Source organism: Procambarus clarkii, chromosome 26 (assembly GCF_040958095.1).
Source record: "Procambarus clarkii isolate CNS0578487 chromosome 26, FALCON_Pclarkii_2.0, whole genome shotgun sequence".
In the NCBI taxonomy this organism is placed as follows: Eukaryota; Metazoa; Arthropoda; class Malacostraca; order Decapoda; family Cambaridae; genus Procambarus; species Procambarus clarkii.
This window is the reverse complement of record NC_091175.1, coordinates 14,403,584-14,420,509: the sequence shown is the minus strand read 5'-3', so window position 1 is coordinate 14,420,509 and position 16,926 is coordinate 14,403,584. Positions and strand designations below refer to the sequence as shown.

Genomic DNA, 16,926 nt, shown 5'->3' with positions numbered 1-16,926 from the left:
TCAAATTACGAATTTTTATACCGAAAATATGCCAATGACTGAAATCAGCGATGGGTCATATTTTGCCCAAACCCCACTGCAGTTTTCAAAATGTCTGAAATGTCGGAAATTTGACTCCTGAGCGTGATTTTTGAGCCGAATTCTGACTCTCTGCACCTATTTTCAGTTTCAAATTACGACTTTTCATACCGAAAAAATGCTAATTACTGAAAACGGCGATGGGTCATATTTTGCCCAAACCCCCCTGCAGTTTTCAAAATGTCTGAAATGTTGGAAATTTGACTCCTGAGCGTAATTTTTGAGCCGAATTCTGACTCTCTGTACCTATTTTCAGTTTTAAATTACGGTGTTTCATACCGAAAATATGCCAATTACTGTGAACGGCGATAGGTCATAATTTGCCAAAACTCCCCTGCAGTTTTCAAAATGTCTGAAATGTCGGAAATTTGACCCCTGAGCGTGATTTTTGAGCAGAATTCTGACTCTCTGCACCTATTTTGAGTTTCAAATTACGACGTTTCATACCGAAAATATGCCAATTACTGTAAACGGCGATGGGTCATATTTTGCCCAAACCCCCCTGCAGTTTTCAAATTGTCTGAAATGTCGGAAATTTGACTCCTGAGCGCGATTTTTTATCCGAATTCTGACTCTCTGCATCTATTTTCTGTTTCTAATTACGACTTTTTATACCGAAAATATGCCAATTACTGAAAACAGCGATGGGTCTTATTTTGCCCAAACCCCCCTGCAGTTTTCAAAATGTCTGAAATGTCGGAAATTTGACTCCTGAGCGTGATTTTTGACCCGAATTCTGACTCTTTGCACCTTTTTTCAGTTTCAAATTACGACTTTTTATTCCGAAAATATGCCAATTACTGAAAACGGCGATGGGTCATATTTTGCCCAAACCCCCTGCAGTTTTCAAAATGTCTGAAATGTCGGAAATTTGACTCCTAAGCGTGATTTTTGAGCCGAATTCTGACTTTCTGCACCTATTTTCAGTTTCAAATTACGACTTTTTATACCGAAAATATGCCAATTACTGAAAACGGCGATGGGTCATATTTTGCCCAAACCCCCTGCAGTTTTCAAAATGTCTGAAATGTCAGAAATTTGACTCCTGGGCGTGATTTTTTATCCGAATTCTGACTCTCTGCACCTATTTTCAGTTTCAAATTTCGACGTTTCATACCGAAAATATGCCAATTACTGAAATCGGCGATGGGTCATATTTTGCCCAAACCCCCCTGCAGTTTTGAAAATGTCTGAAATGTCGGAAATTTGACTCCTGGGCGTGATTTTTTATCCGAATTCTGACTCTCTGCACCTATTTTCAGTTTCAAATTTCGACGTTTCATACCGAAAATATGCCAATTACTGAAAACGGCGATGGGTCATATTTTGCCCAAACCCCCCTGCAGTTTTCAAAATGTCTGAAATGTCGGAAATTTGACTCCTGAGCGTGATTTTTGAGCCGAATTCTGACTCTCTGCACCTATTTTCATTTTCAAATTACGACTTTTTATACCAAAAATATGCCAATTACTGAAAACGGCGATGTGTCATATTTTGCCCAAACCCCCCTGCAGTTTTCAAAATGTCTGAAATGTCGGAAATTTGACTCCTGAGCGTGATTTTTGAGCCGAATTCGGACTCTCTGCACCTATTTTCAGTTTCAAATTACGACGTTTCATACCGAAAATATGCCAATTACTGAAAACGGCGATGGGTCATATTTTGCCCAAACCCCCCTGCAGTTTTCAAAATGTCTGAAATGTCGGAAATTTGACTCCTGAGCGTGATTTTTGAGCTTAATTCTGATTATCTGCACCTATTTTCAGTTTCAAATTACGACGTTTCATACCGAAAATATGCCAATTACTGTAAACGGCGATGGGTCATATTTTGCCCAAACCCCCCTGCAGTTTCCAAAATGTCTGAAATGTCGGAAATTTGACTCCTGAGCGTGATTTTTTATCCGAATTCTGACTCTCTACACCTATTTTCAGTTTCAAATTACGACTTTTTATACCGAAAATATGCTAATTACTGAAAACGGCGATGGGTCATATTTTGCCCAAACCCCCCTGCAGTTTTCAAAATGTCTGAAAACTCGGAAATTTGACTCCTGAGCGTGATTTTTGAGCCGAATTCTGACTCTCTGCACCTACTTTCAGTTTCAAATTACGACGTTTCATACCGAAAATAAGCCAATTACTGTAAACGGCAATGGGTCATATTTTGCCTAAAGTCTCCTGCAGTTTTCAAAATGTCTGAAATGTCGGAAATTTGACTCCTGAGCGTGATTTTTTATCCGAATCCTGACTCTCTGCACCTATTTTCAGTTTCAAATTTCGACGTTTCATACCGAAAATATGCCAATTACTGAAAACGGCGATGGGTCATATTTTGCCCAAACCCCCCTGCAGTTTTCAAAATGTCTGAAATGTCGGAAATTTGACTCCTGAGCACGATTTTTTCTCCGAATTCTGACTCTCTGCAACTATTTTCAGTTTCAAATTACGACGTTTCATACCGAAAATATGCCAATTACTGAAAACGGCGATGGGTCATATTTTGCCCAAACCCGCCTGCAGTTTTTAAAATGTCTGAAATGTCGGAAATTTGACTCCTGAGCGTGATTTTTGAGCCGAATTCTGACTCTCTGCACCTATTTTCAGTTTCAATTTACGACGTTTCATTCCGAAAATATGCCAATTACTGTATACGGCGATTGGTCATATTTTGCCCAAACCCCCCTGCAGTTTTCAAAATGTCTTAAATGTCGGAAATTTGACTCCTGAGCGTGATTTTTGAGCCAAATTCTGACTCTGTGCACCTATTTTCATTTTCAAATTACGAAGTTTCATACCGAAAATATGCCAATTACTGTAAACGGCGATGGGTCATATTTTGCCTAAACTCTCCTGTTTTCAAAATGTCTGAAATGTCGGAAATTTCACTCCTGAGCGTGATTTTTGAGCCGAATTCTGACTCTCTGCACCTATTTTCACTTTCAAATTACGACGTTTCATACCGAAAATATGCCAATTACTGAAAACGGCGATGGGTCATATTTTGCCCAAACCCCCCTGCAGTTTTCAAAATGTCTGAAATGTCGGAAGTTTGACTCCTGAGCGTGTTTTTGAGCCGAATTCTGACTCTCTGCACTTATTTTCAGTTTCAAATTACGACGTTTCATACCGAAAATATGCCAGTTCCTGTAAACAGCGAAGGGTCATATTTTGCACAAACCCCCCTGCAGTTTTCAAAATGTCTGAAATGTCGGAAATTTGACTCCTGAGGGTGATTTTTTATCCGAATTCTGACTCTCTGCACCTATTTTCAGTTTCAAATTACAACTTTTTATACCGAAAATATGCCAATTACTGAAAACGGCGATGGGTCATATTTTGCCCAAACCCCCCTGCAGTTTTCAAAATGTCTGAAATGTCGGAAATTTTACTCCTGAGCGTGATTTTTGAGCCGAATTCTGACTCTCTGCACCTATTTTCAGTTTCAAATTACGACGTTTCATATTGAAAATATGCCAATTACTGAAAACTGCGATGGGTCATATTTTGCCCAAACCCCCCTGCAGTTTTTAAAATGTCTGAAATGTCGGAAATTTGACTCCTGAGCGTGATTTTTGAGCCGAATTCTGACTCTCTGCACCTATTTTCAGTTTCAAATTACGACGTTTCATACCGAAAATATGCCAATTACTGTATACGGCGATTGGTCATATTTTGCTCAAACCCCCCTGCAGTTTTCAAAATGTCTGAAATGTCGGAAATTTGACTCCTGAGCGTGATTTTTGAGCCGAATTCTGACTCTCTGCACCTATTTTCATTTTCAAATTACGACGTTTCGTACCGAAAATATGCCAATTACTTTAAACAGCGATGGGTCATATTTTGCCCAAACCCCCCTGCAGTTTTCAAAATGTCTGAAATGTCGGAAATTTGACTCCTGAGCGTGAGTTATGAGCCGAATTCTGACTCTCTGCACCTATTTTCATTTTCAAATTACGACGTTTCATACCGAAAATTAGCCAATTACTGAAAAGGGCGATGGGGAATATTTTGCCCAAACCCCCCTGCAGTTTTCAAAATGTCTGAAATGTCGGAAGTTTGACTCCTGAGCGTGTTTTTGAGCCAAATTCTGACTCTCTGCACCTATTTATCAGTTTCAAATTACGACGTTTCATATCGAAAATATGCCAGTTCCTGTAAACGGCGAAGAGTCATATTTTGCCAAAACCCCCCTGCAGTTTTCAAAATGTCTGAAAACTCGTAAATTTGACTCCTAAGCGTGATTTTTTATCCGAATCCTGACTCTCTGCACCTATTTTCAGTTTCAAATTTCGACGTTTCATACCGAAAATATGCCAATTACTGAAAACGGCGATGGGTCATATTTTGCCCAACCCCCCTGCAGTTTTCAAAATGGCTGAAATGTCGGAAATTTGAATCCTGAGCGTGATTTTTTAGCCGAATTCTGACTCTCTGCACTTATTTTGAGTTTCAAATTACGACGTTTCATACCGAAAATATGCCAATTACTGAAAACGGCGATGGGACATATTTTGCCCAAACCCCCCTGCAGTTTTCAAAATGTCTGAAATGTCGGAAATTTGACTCCTGAGCGTGATTTTTGAGCCGAATTCTGACTCTCTGCACCTATTTTCAGTTTCAAATTACGACGTTTCATACCGAAAATATGCCAATTACTGAAAACGGCGATGGGTCATATTTTGCCCAAACCCCCCTGCAGTTTTTAAAATGTCTGAAATGTCGGAAATTTCAATCCTGAGCGTGATTTTTGAGCCGAATTCTGACTCTCTGCACCTATTTTCAGTTTCAAATTACGACGTTTCATACCGAAAATATGCCAATTACTGTAAACGGCGATTGGTCATATTTTGCACAACCCCCCCTGCAGTTTTCAAAATGTCTGAAATGTCGGAAATTTGACTCCTGAGCGTGATTTTTGAGCCGAATTCTGACTCTCTGCACCTATTTTCAGTTTCAAATTACTTTTTATACCGAAAATATGCCAATTACTGAAAACGGCGATGGGTCATATTTTGCCCAAACCCCCCTGCAGTTTTCAAAATGTCTGAAATGTCGGAAGTTTGACTCCTGAGCGTGTTTTTGAGCCGAATTCTGACTCTCTGCACTGATTTTCAGTTTCAAATTACGACGTTTCATACCGAAAATATGCCAGTTCCTGTAAACGGCGAAGGGTCATATTTTGCCCAAACCCCCCTGCAGTTTTCAAAATGTCTGAAATGTCGGAAATTTGACTTCTGAGCGTGATTTTTATCCGAATCCTGACTCTCTGCACCTATTTTCAGTTTCAAATTACGACTTTTTATACCGAAAATATGCCAATTACTGAAAACGGCGATGGGTCATATTTTGCCCAAACCCTCCTTCAGTTTTCAAAATGTCTGAAAACTCGGAAATTTTACTCTTGAGCGTGATTTTTGAGCCGAATTCTTACTCTCTGCACCTATTTTCAGTTTCAAATTACGACGTTTCATACCGAAAATATGCCAATTACTGTAAACGGCGATGGGTCATATTTTGCCTAAACTCTCCTGCAGTTTTCAAAATGTCTGAAATGTCGGAAATTTGACTCCTGAGCGTGATTTTTGAGCCGAATTCTGACTCTCTGCACTGATTTTCAGTTTCAAATTACGACGTTTCATATCGAAAATATGCCAGTTCCTGTAAACGGCGAAGGGTCATATTTTGCCCAAACCCCCCTGCAGTTTTCAAAATGTCTGAAATGTCGGAAATTTGACTCCTGAGCGTGATTTTTGAGCCGAATTCTGACTCTCTGCACCTATTTTCAGTTTCAAATTACGACGTTTCATACCGAAAATATGCCAATTACTGAAAACTGCGATGGGTCATATTTTGCCCAAACCCCCCTGCAGTTTTTAAAATGTCTGAAATGTCGGAAATTTCAATCCTGAGCGTGATTTTTGAGCCGAATTCTGACTCTCTGCACCTATTTTCAGTTTCAAATTACGACGTTTCATACCGAAAATATGCCAATTACTGTAAACGGCGATTGGTCATATTTTGCACAACCCCCCCTGCAGTTTTCAAAATGTCTGAAATGTCGGAAATTTGACTCCTGAGCGTGATTTTTGAGCCGAATTCTGACTCTCTGCACCTATTTTCAGTTTCAAATTACTTTTTATACCGAAAATATGCCAATTACTGAAAGCGGCGATGGGTCATATTTTGCCCAAACCCCCCTGCAGTTTTCAAAATGTCTGAAATGTCGGAAGTTTGACTCCTGAGCGTGTTTTTGAGCCGAATTCTGACTCTCTGCACTGATTTTCAGTTTCAAATTACGACGTTTCATACCGAAAATATGCCAGTTCCTGTAAACGGCGAAGGGTCATATTTTGCCCAAACCCCCCTGCAGTTTTCAAAATGTCTGAAATGTCAGAAATTTGACTCCTGGGCGTGATTTTTTATCCGAATTCTGACTCTCTGCACCTATTTTCAGTTTCAAATTTCGACGTTTCATACCGAAAATATGCCAATTACTGAAATCGGCGATGGGTCATATTTTGCCCAAACCCCCCTGCAGTTTTCAAAATGTCTGAAATGTCGGAAATTTGACTCCTGGGCGTGATTTTTTATCCGAATTCTGACTCTCTGCACCTATTTTCAGTTTCAAATTTCGACGTTTCATACCGAAAATATGCCAATTACTGAAAACGGCGATGGGTCATATTTTGCCCAAACCCCCCTGCAGTTTTCAAAATGTCTGAAATGTCGGAAATTTGACTCCTGAGCGTGATTTTTGAGCCGAATTCTGACTCTCTGCACCTATTTTCAGTTTCAAATTACTACTTTTTATACCAAAAATATGCCAATTACTGAAAACGGCGATGTGTCATATTTTGCCCAAACCCCCCTGCAGTTTTCAAAATGTCTGAAATGTCGGAAATTTGACTCCTGAGCGTGATTTTTGAGCCGAATTCGGACTCTCTGCACCTATTTTCAGTTTCAAATTACGACGTTTCATACCGAAAATATGCCAATTACTGAAAACGGCGATGGGTCATATTTTGCCCAAACCCCCCTGCAGTTTTCAAAATGTCTGAAATGTCGGAAATTTGACTCCTGAGCGTGATTTTTGAGCTTAATTCTGATTATCTGCACCTATTTTCAGTTTCAAATTACGACGTTTCATACCGAAAATATGCCAATTACTGTAAACGGCGATGGGTCATATTTTGCCCAAACCCCCCTGCAGTTTCCAAAATGTCTGAAATGTCGGAAATTTGACTCAGCGTGATTTTTTATCCGAATTCTGACTCTCTGCACCTATTTTCAGTTTCAAATAACGACTTTTTATACCGAAAATATGCTAATTACTGAAAACGGCGATGGGTCATATTTTGCCCAAACCCCCCTGCAGTTTACAAAATGTCTGAAATGTCCGAAATTTGACTCCTGAGCGTGATTTTTGAGCCGAATTCTGACTCTCTGCACCTTTTTTCAGTTTCAAATTACGACTTTTTATACCGAAAATATGCCAATTACTGAAAACGGCGATGGGTCATATTTTGCCCAAACCCCCCTGCAGTTTTCAAAATGTCTGAAAACTCGGAAATTTGACTCCTGAGCGTGATTTTTGAGCCGAATTCTGACTCTCTGCACCTATTTTCAGTTTCAAATTACGACGTTTCATACCGAAAATAAGCCAATTACTGTAAACGGCAATGGGTCATATTTTGCCTAAAGTCTCCTGCAGTTTTCAAAATGTCTGAAATGTCGGAAATTTGACTCCTGAGCGTGATTTTTTATCCGAATCCTGACTCTCTGCACCTATTTTCAGTTTCAAATTTCGACGTTTCTTACCGAAAATATGCCAATTACTGAAAACGGCGATGGGTCATATTTTGCCCAAACCCCCCTGCAGTTTTCAAAATGTCTGAAATGTCGGAAATTTGACTCCTGAGCATGATTTTTTATCCGAATTCTGACTCTCTGCAACTATTTTCAGTTTCAAATTACGACGTTTCATACCGAAAATATGCCAATTACTGAAAACGGCGATGGGTCATATTTTGCCCAAACCCGCCTGCAGTTTTTAAAATGTCTGAAATGTCGGAAATTTGACTCCTGAGCGTGATTTTTGAGCCGAATTCTGACTCTCTGCACCTATTTTCAGTTTCAATTTACGACGTTTCATTCCGAAAATATGCCAATTACTGTATACGGCGATTGGTCATATTTTGCCCAAACCCCCCTGCAGTTTTCAAAATGTCTTAAATGTCGGAAATTTGACTCCTGAGCGTGATTTTTTATCCGAATTCTGACTCTGTGCACCTATTTTCATTTTCAAATTACGAAGTTTCATACCGAAAATATGCCAATTACTGTAAACGGCGATGGGTCATATTTTGCCTAAACTCTCCTGTTTTCAAAATGTCTGAAATGTCGGAAATTTCACTTCTGAGCGTGATTTTTGAGCCGAATTCTGACTCTCTGCACCTATTTTCACTTTCAAATTACGACGTTTCATACCGAAAATATGCCAATTACTGAAAACGGCGATGGGTCATATTTTGCCCAAACCCCCCTGCAGTTTTCAAAATGTCTGAAATGTCGGAAGTTTGACTCCTGAGCGTGTTTTTGAGCCGAATTCTGACTCTCTGCACTTATTTTCAGTTTCAAATTACGACGTTTCATACCGAAAATATGCCAGTTCCTGTAAACAGCGAAGGGTCATATTTTGCACAAACCCCCCTGCAGTTTTCAAAATGTCTGAAATGTCGGAAATTTGACTCCTGAGCGTGATTTTTTATCCGAATTCTGACTCTCTGCACCTATTTTCAGTTTCAAATTACAACTTTTTATACCGAAAATATGCCAATTACTGAAAACTGCGATGGGTCATATTTTGCCCAAACCCCCCTGCAGTTTTTAAAATGTCTGAAATGTCGGAAATTTGACTCCTGAGCGTGATTTTTGAGCCGAATTCTGACTCTCTGCACCTATTTTCAGTTTCAAATTACGACGTTTCATACCGAAAATATGCCAATTACTGTATACGGCGATTGGTCATATTTTGCTCAAACCCCCCTGCAGTTTTCAAAATGTCTGAAATGTCGGAAATTTGACTCCTGAGCGTGATTTTTGAGCCGAATTCTGACTCTCTGCACCTATTTTCATTTTCAAATTACGACGTTTCGTACCGAAAATATGCCAATTACTGTAAACAGCGATGGGTCATATTTTGCCCAAACCCCCCTGCAGTTTTCAAAATGTCTGAAATGTCGGAAATTTGACTCCTGAGCGTGAGTTTTGAGCCGAATTCTGACTCTCTGCACCTATTTTCATTTTCAAATTACGACGTTTCATACCGAAAATTAGCCAATTACTGAAAAGGGCGATGGGGAATATTTTGCCCAAACCCCCCTGCAGTTTTCAAAATGTCTGAAATGTCGGAAGTTTGACTCCTGAGCGTGTTTTTGAGCCAAATTCTGACTCTCTGCACCTATTTATCAGTTTCAAATTACGACGTTTCATATCGAAAATATGCCAGTTCCTGTAAACGGCGAAGAGTCATATTTTGCCAAAACCCCCCTGCAGTTTTCAAAATGTCTGAAAACTCGTAAATTTGACTCCTAAGCGTGATTTTTTATCCGAATCCTGACTCTCTGCACCTATTTTCAGTTTCAAATTTCGACGTTTCATACCGAAAATATGCCAATTACTGAAAACGGCGATGGGTCATATTTTGCCCAACCCCCCTGCAGTTTTCAAAATGGCTGAAATGTCGGAAATTTGAATCCTGAGCGTGATTTTTTAGCCGAATTCTGACTCTCTGCACTTATTTTGAGTTTCAAATTACGACGTTTCATACCGAAAATATGCCAATTACTGAAAACGGCGATGGGACATATTTTGCCCAAACCCCCCTGCAGTTTTCAAAATGTCTGAAATGTCGGAAATTTGACTCCTGAGCGTGATTTTTGAGCCGAATTCTGACTCTCTGCACCTATTTTCAGTTTCAAATTACGACGTTTCATACCGAAAATATGCCAATTACTGAAAACGGCGATGGGTCATATTTTGCCCAAACCCCCCTGCAGTTTTTAAAATGTCTGAAATGTCGGAAATTTCAAGCCTGAGCGTGATTTTTGAGCCGAACTCTGACTCTCTGCACCTATTTTCAGTTTCAAATTACGACGTTTCATACCGAAAATATGCCAATTACTGTAAACGGCGATTGGTCATATTTTGCACAACCCCCCCTGCAGTTTTCAAAATGTCTGAAATGTCGGAAATTTGACTCCTGAGCGTGATTTTTGAGCCGAATTCTGACTCTCTGCACCTATTTTCAGTTTCAAATTACTTTTTATACCGAAAATATGCCAATTACTGAAAACGGCGATGGGTCATATTTTGCCCAAACCCCCCTGCAGTTTTCAAAATGTCTGAAATGTCGGAAATTTGACTTCTGAGCGTGATTTTTATCCGAATCCTGACTCTCTGCACCTATTTTCAGTTTCAAATTACGACTTTTTATACCGAAAATATGCCAATTACTGAAAACGGCGATGGGTCATATTTTGCCCAAACCCTCCTGCAGTTTTCAAAATGTCTGAAAACTCGGAAATTTTACTCCTGAGCGTGATTTTTGAGCCGAATTCTGACTCTCTGCACCTATTTTCAGTTTCAAATTACGACGTTTCATACCGAAAATATGCCAATTACTGTAAACGGCGATGGGTCATATTTTGCCTAAACTCTCCTGCAGTTTTCAAAATGTCTGAAATGTCGGAAATTTGACTCCTGAGCGTGATTTTTGAGCCGAATTCTGACTCTCTGCACTGATTTTCAGTTTCAAATTACGACGTTTCATACCGAAAATATGCCAGTTCCTGTAAACGGCGAAGGGTCATATTTTGCCCAAACCCCCCTGCAGTTTTCAAAATGTCTGAAATGTCGGAAATTTGACTCCTGAGCGTGATTTTTGAGCCGAATTCTGACTCTCTGCACCTATTTTCAGTTTCAAATTACGACGTTTCATACCGAAAATATGCCAATTACTGAAAACTGCGATGGGTCATATTTTGCCCAAACCCCCCTGCAGTTTTTAAAATGTCTGAAATGTCGGAAATTTCAATCCTGAGCGTGATTTTTGAGCCGAATTCTGACTCTCTGCACCTATTTTCAGTTTCAAATTACGACGTTTCATACCGAAAATATGCCAATTACTGTAAACGGCGATTGGTCATATTTTGCACAACCCCCCCTGCAGTTTTCAAAATGTCTGAAATGTCGGAAATTTGACTCCTGAGCGTGATTTTGGAGCCGAATTCTGACTCTCTGCACCTATTTTCAGTTTCAAATTACTTTTTATACCGAAAATATGCCAATTACTGAAAGCGGCGATGGGTCATATTTTGCCCAAACCCCCCTGCAGTTTTCAAAATGTCTGAAATGTCGGAAGTTTGACTCCTGAGCGTGTTTTTGAGCCGAATTCTGACTCTCTGCACTGATTTTCAGTTTCAAATTACGACGTTTCATACCGAAAATATGCCAGTTCCTGTAAACGGCGAAGGGTCATATTTTGCCCAAACCCCCCTGCAGTTTTCAAAATGTCTGAAATGTCGGAAATTTGACTCCTGAGCGTGATTTTTATCCGAATCCTGACTCTCTGCACCTATTTTCAGTTTCAAATTACGACTTTTTATACCGAAAATATGCCAATTACTGAAAACGGCGATGGGTCATATTTTGCCCAAACCCTCCTTCAGTTTTCAAAATGTCTGAAAACTCGGAAATTTGACTCCTGAGCGTGATTTTTGAGCCGAATTCTGACTCTCTGCACCTATTTTCAGTTTCAAATTACGACGTTTCATACCGAAAATATGCCAATTACTGTAAACGGCGATGGGTCATATTTTGCCCGAACTGCCCGGGAATCGTACGTAATATGGACAATGCCATCTGGTGGTGGCTATCTAAAACCTGTAAATGGATCAAGATTCTTGCCTTGGTCAGCCAGAGGGGTCGCTCTGAAAATCCCCTAGAAATCCTATTTGAAATTCTACTAGAAATCCCCTAAAAATCCTACTATAATTCCTAGAAATCCCATAGAAACCTTACTAGAAATCCTACTAAAAATCCCCTATAAATCATACTAGGAATCCTACTAGAAATTCCCCTAGAAATCCTATTGGAAACCCTAATACAAATCCTAATAGAAATCCTCTGGAAATCCCCTAGAAATCCCTTAGAAAGAATGGTGCTGTTTTATGCTTTATTTTTTAATAACCTATATAACATTTTTATTGTCATTCTTATGCGAATAATATACCTGCATTATGCTGTTCGAACTTGTTATTATATTACAACCATTGTTTATAATATTATATAACTTGCTAATTTTGCCTCTTCTTCTTCTTGAGAACAGGTGCAGTTTGCATGAAGGGTTTACCCTCCCGATGACTGCACCAGGACAAATGTAGGGAAACGCGTAGACGTTAAGGAGGAGAAGAAAGTCAAAAGTGTTGGATGTGGCGGGCCGTAGAGAGAGGAGTGGCGACGGAAACAGAGGTGGACGTTAGAGGGAGACTTCCCTCACCGTAGGGCGGGGTGTCGAGTGCACGGCGGCAGCTGAACCACGCACGGTGCAGCGGTGCGCGCAAGAGTACGTGAACTAATATTTCTCCGGGAACTTGTATATCGGAAAGCGCAAGCAGTATGCTTCCCAAATCACCCACAAGTCATCGGGCAGCCGGCCACCAGGCAGTGCCCTCGGCTGAGACATCCTATCCGGCACCCTATAAACAAACTGCTTCACCCGCGACACCCAGACAGTGGACGAGCACCACGGGATCGGAAGTACCCGGGCATCCCGATAAGGGCCCAACACCGGAACCCCACAGGGCACGACCCCAGCAGGCGGGACGAGGCATCCCCCAGACCGGGGTAATGAAGGAATGAAGGAAGGGGAACCGCAGGGGATGCAGGCGCGGCATCGACCCCACCACAGGGCACAGGAGCCGAGGCCCCCCGGCGCACATCTTTCCGCAACACCACGACGAGGTCCCGATCATCAGGGGCAGCTCCCCACTGCGGAGATCCAACAGCAGGTGACGTAGGAAGGGGGGGGGGCACAGGTAGCAACTTCGGAGCCCCTCACAGCACCATCATCCTCGGCGGGGGACGCCAGGGTATCATACTCCCCCACCTCCTCCCAAGGCACACCACGAAGGGGAGAGACACTCCGAGCCCGCCGAGAACGTTTCGAGACAGGCCGCACCACACCACTCCCAGCAGGCCCCACTGCAGGCACAGCCACCATCTTTACATCCACACAGGTCACACCCGCACCGTCTGAAGAGCCCACAGAGGCCACATCACCCACACTGTCCCCATCATCCAGGGAAACAGCCTCAGAGCACCGACGCGCGCGCTTCTGCAATGGGATGGAAAGAGCAGAACTACAGTCGCCAACACACACAGGCACGGCAGGCACCGCGTCCCCGGGAGCCGGTATCACATCCACAGGCGGGGGCGGGACATGAACCTCCACCGGGACATCCTGCACGACACGCAGCTCAGGCGACGGCCCAGCACCCACACACACACCGGCTCAAGAACCCCAGGGGCCACAACAGTCACCAGACGTGTTGCACAGGCCGTAGAACTCGCCTCAACAGGGGGAGCAGCAGACAGGCAATCAGGCGCCTCGGGCACAGTACCCACTCCGTCCTCAGAACAGTCCGAACGCAACAGGGGCGGAAAATCCTCCGCACGAAAAACATGCACCCGACCAGTTGCTCCCACGTCGCACGCTGCAGCCAGATGACCCTCGTGACCACACCGATAACAGGTGCGCGGTTGACCCCGATACTGGCAGCGGAGTGTGTAACCCAACACGGACATCGACGATGGTACACTACACTTCAGCGACATCGTCAGGGTGCGGGAGTCGTCAAGCATACCAATACAGTGCCCGGCAACGACCTTGTTCCAACGAACACTTAACACTGTCCCAAATCGTTCAAAACAGGAGGTCAAGAAGTCGTCCTGAAATTCGAAGGGGGCACCATGCACCGCCACAGACGTCAAGGTGACACTATGATTCACCACCTTAACGGAGCCAGCATTATCAGGGAGAGGGTAAACACGCCCCTCACACCGCTCGAGAAACGCCTGAAAGGCAGCCTGGAGGCGGAACTTGACCACAGCACGGTTGCCCTGAAGCAGCTGGATGCCCACCAGGTCCGACAGCTGCACATGAAACACGTCCACCAGGGCAACACCAACCAACGAATGGTCCACCGGCACCGTAAATGCCAGACCAGCCGACAATTAATGTCCTCGTCACTGGAGGGCGAGAAGTCCCCATGGCTAAGTCAAACGTCACCCTGTCAGTGGCAAACCACCACCAGCAGGGCAAACCAGCAATCACCCAACGTAAACACTAGCCAGGAGCGGAGAGACCTCAGGAACGTCCGACCTGGCCGGTGGTCACCACGCAACTGTAATTTTGCCTCAGTTCGTGAAAATTGTTATCAACTATCTGGAAATCTCTCCTAGCAACTCTGGTTTGATGTGTTCATGTCGGAGGAAGTTATAGATAAGTGTGAGGGTATGCACTTTGTGAACTTTTCTGTACACACACAGACCGACCACATATATTTTCTCTTGGAGTGTCTGGATCTATTACTGGATCGAGTTTAATATTATTATTATAATCATTTTTATTTTTATTATTATAATTATTTATTACCTCATTATTATTAGTAAATGGTATTTATTAATTAGGAATAAACTCATAATGTAATGAAACAGTTCATTATTTTTGAAGAGATTTATTTATACTTTAAATCTTCATAATAATAAATATGAAACATGATAGTAATTATGTTGAAGATATTTTCACCAAAGTTTAAGTTCGCAGTCCCAGCAGCAGTAATAAGGCCAGTTAAACAGTTCCCTTCATAGAGCAGGTTACTAGTCCATTTCAAAGAAGAGGTTACAGTCTCCTTCCTAAGGGAGGTTACCAGCCCCTTTCAAAAGAGAGGTTACCAGTCCTCTTCATAAGGGAGGTTACCAGTCCCCTTCAAAAGAGAGGTTACCAGTCCCCTTCATAAGGGAGGTTACCAGTCCCCTTTCATAAGGGAGGTTATCAGTCCCCTTCAAAAAGAGAGATTACCACTTCCTAACAAAAGGCAAGTTACCAACCTCATACGGGAAGTTACCGGTCTCCCTTCATTAGTTAAGTTACCAATGCCCTTCATCATGTAGGGGTCTCAGTACTCATTCATACTGGAGATTCTACTTTCAATGTTAAACTTAAGAAATGTGATGAGTTTACAGAATATGACTCGAGAAGAGTTAAAATAGGTAGGGGAATATTGTTGTTTGAATTGCATAAAAGGTTATAGCCAGTGAGTTGCTGCATTACAGGTGAACGGCCTGTGGTGGATAGGTGAATTGTGCTTAAGACGTTTTCTGTTCTTGTTGCTGGAAGTGTAAATCAGATCCTTTTTACTGTGATATATGCGTCTTATTGTGATGCTGGCGCCATCTGTAAATGTGACATCATCTGTGATGATGGCATTATCTGTGATGCTGGCGCCTTCTTTAATGCTAGCGTCACCTGTGATGCTGGCAACATTTGTGATGATGGCGACATCTGTGATGTTGGCGTCATGAGTGATTTTGGAGTCAACTGTAGAGTCTGGCATCATCTGTGATGATGACGACATCTGTGATGCCTCTAGTAAATATTTCCCGCCTCAATCACAGATGGAGCTTAAGCAAGCAACATGTGTAGGTATTGTCTCCTTATTCGTCGATGGGTTGATCTGGGTTTCAGTGCTTATTTGTCACGTGTGTCTGGAATGTAAATTAAAAGATAAGTATATTACACGAAAGTTCCTTACATTTATATCTCAGTTCACTCTGAAAAGCGTTACAAAATAATTATACAATATACAACTTTGCTAGTACATATTAATTATTTGATGCGATAAAGATTAAAGGAAATAAATCTATATATTAGATAAACTAAAACTTTGATTAGTGGATTTATAAACAAGAAGAAGCGGTAACTTACATTCTAGGCTGTCACTGGACCCTCCAATTTAAAGTCCACCGCTTTCTGATTGGCTTTCCGCGCTGCTGTCACTGCCTGTGTTGCTGCCACTGCCTGTGTTGCTGCCACTGCCTGTGCTGCTGCCACTGCCTGTGCCGCTGCCAGTGCCTGTGTTGCTGCCACTGCCTGTGCCGCTGCCACTGCCTGTGTTGCTGCCAGTGCCTGTGCCGCTGCCAGTGCCTGTGCCGCTACCACTGCCAGTGCCGCTGCCTGTGCCGCTGTCTGTGCCGCTGCCAGTGCCTGTGCCGCTGCCAGTGCCTGTTTTGCTGCCACTGCCTGTGTTGCTGCCACTGCCTGTTTTGCTGCCACTGCCTGTGTTGCTGCCAGTGCCAGTTCCGCTGCCACTGCCTGTGTTGCTGCCAGTGCCAGTTCCGCTGCCAGTGCCAGTTCCGCTGCCACTGCCTGTGTTGCTGCCACTACCTGTTTTGCTGCCACTGCCTGTGTTGCTGCCAGTGCCTGTGCCGCTGCCTGTGCCGCTGCCAGTGCCTGTGCCGCTGCCAGTGCCTGTGTTGCTGCCAGTGCCTGTACCGCTGCCAGTGCCTGTGCCGCTGCCAGTGTCTGTGCCGCTGCCACTGCCTGTACCGCTGCCACTGCCTGTGTTGCTGCCAGTGCCAGTTCCGCTGCCACTGCCTGTTTTGCTGCCACTGCCTGTGTTGCTGCCAGTGCCAGTTCCGCTGCCACTGCCTGTGTTGCTGCCAGTGCCAGTTCCGCTGCCACTGCCTGTGTTGCTGCCAGTGCCAGTTCCGCTGCCACTGCCTG

General features: G+C 42.9%; 1 long non-coding RNA gene across 1 annotated transcript; it reads right to left on the bottom strand.

The window, feature by feature from the left end:
* Nucleotides 1-14,862: 14,862 nt before the first annotated feature.
* LOC138369031 (uncharacterized) lies at nt 14,863-16,267 on the bottom strand. The gene is made up of 2 exons (XR_011229725.1): nt 16,129-16,267; nt 14,863-15,908 (listed from the first exon to the last, which is right to left on the bottom strand). It is a non-coding gene; the product is annotated as an uncharacterized lncRNA (long non-coding RNA).
* Nucleotides 16,268-16,926: the final 659 nt, after the last annotated feature.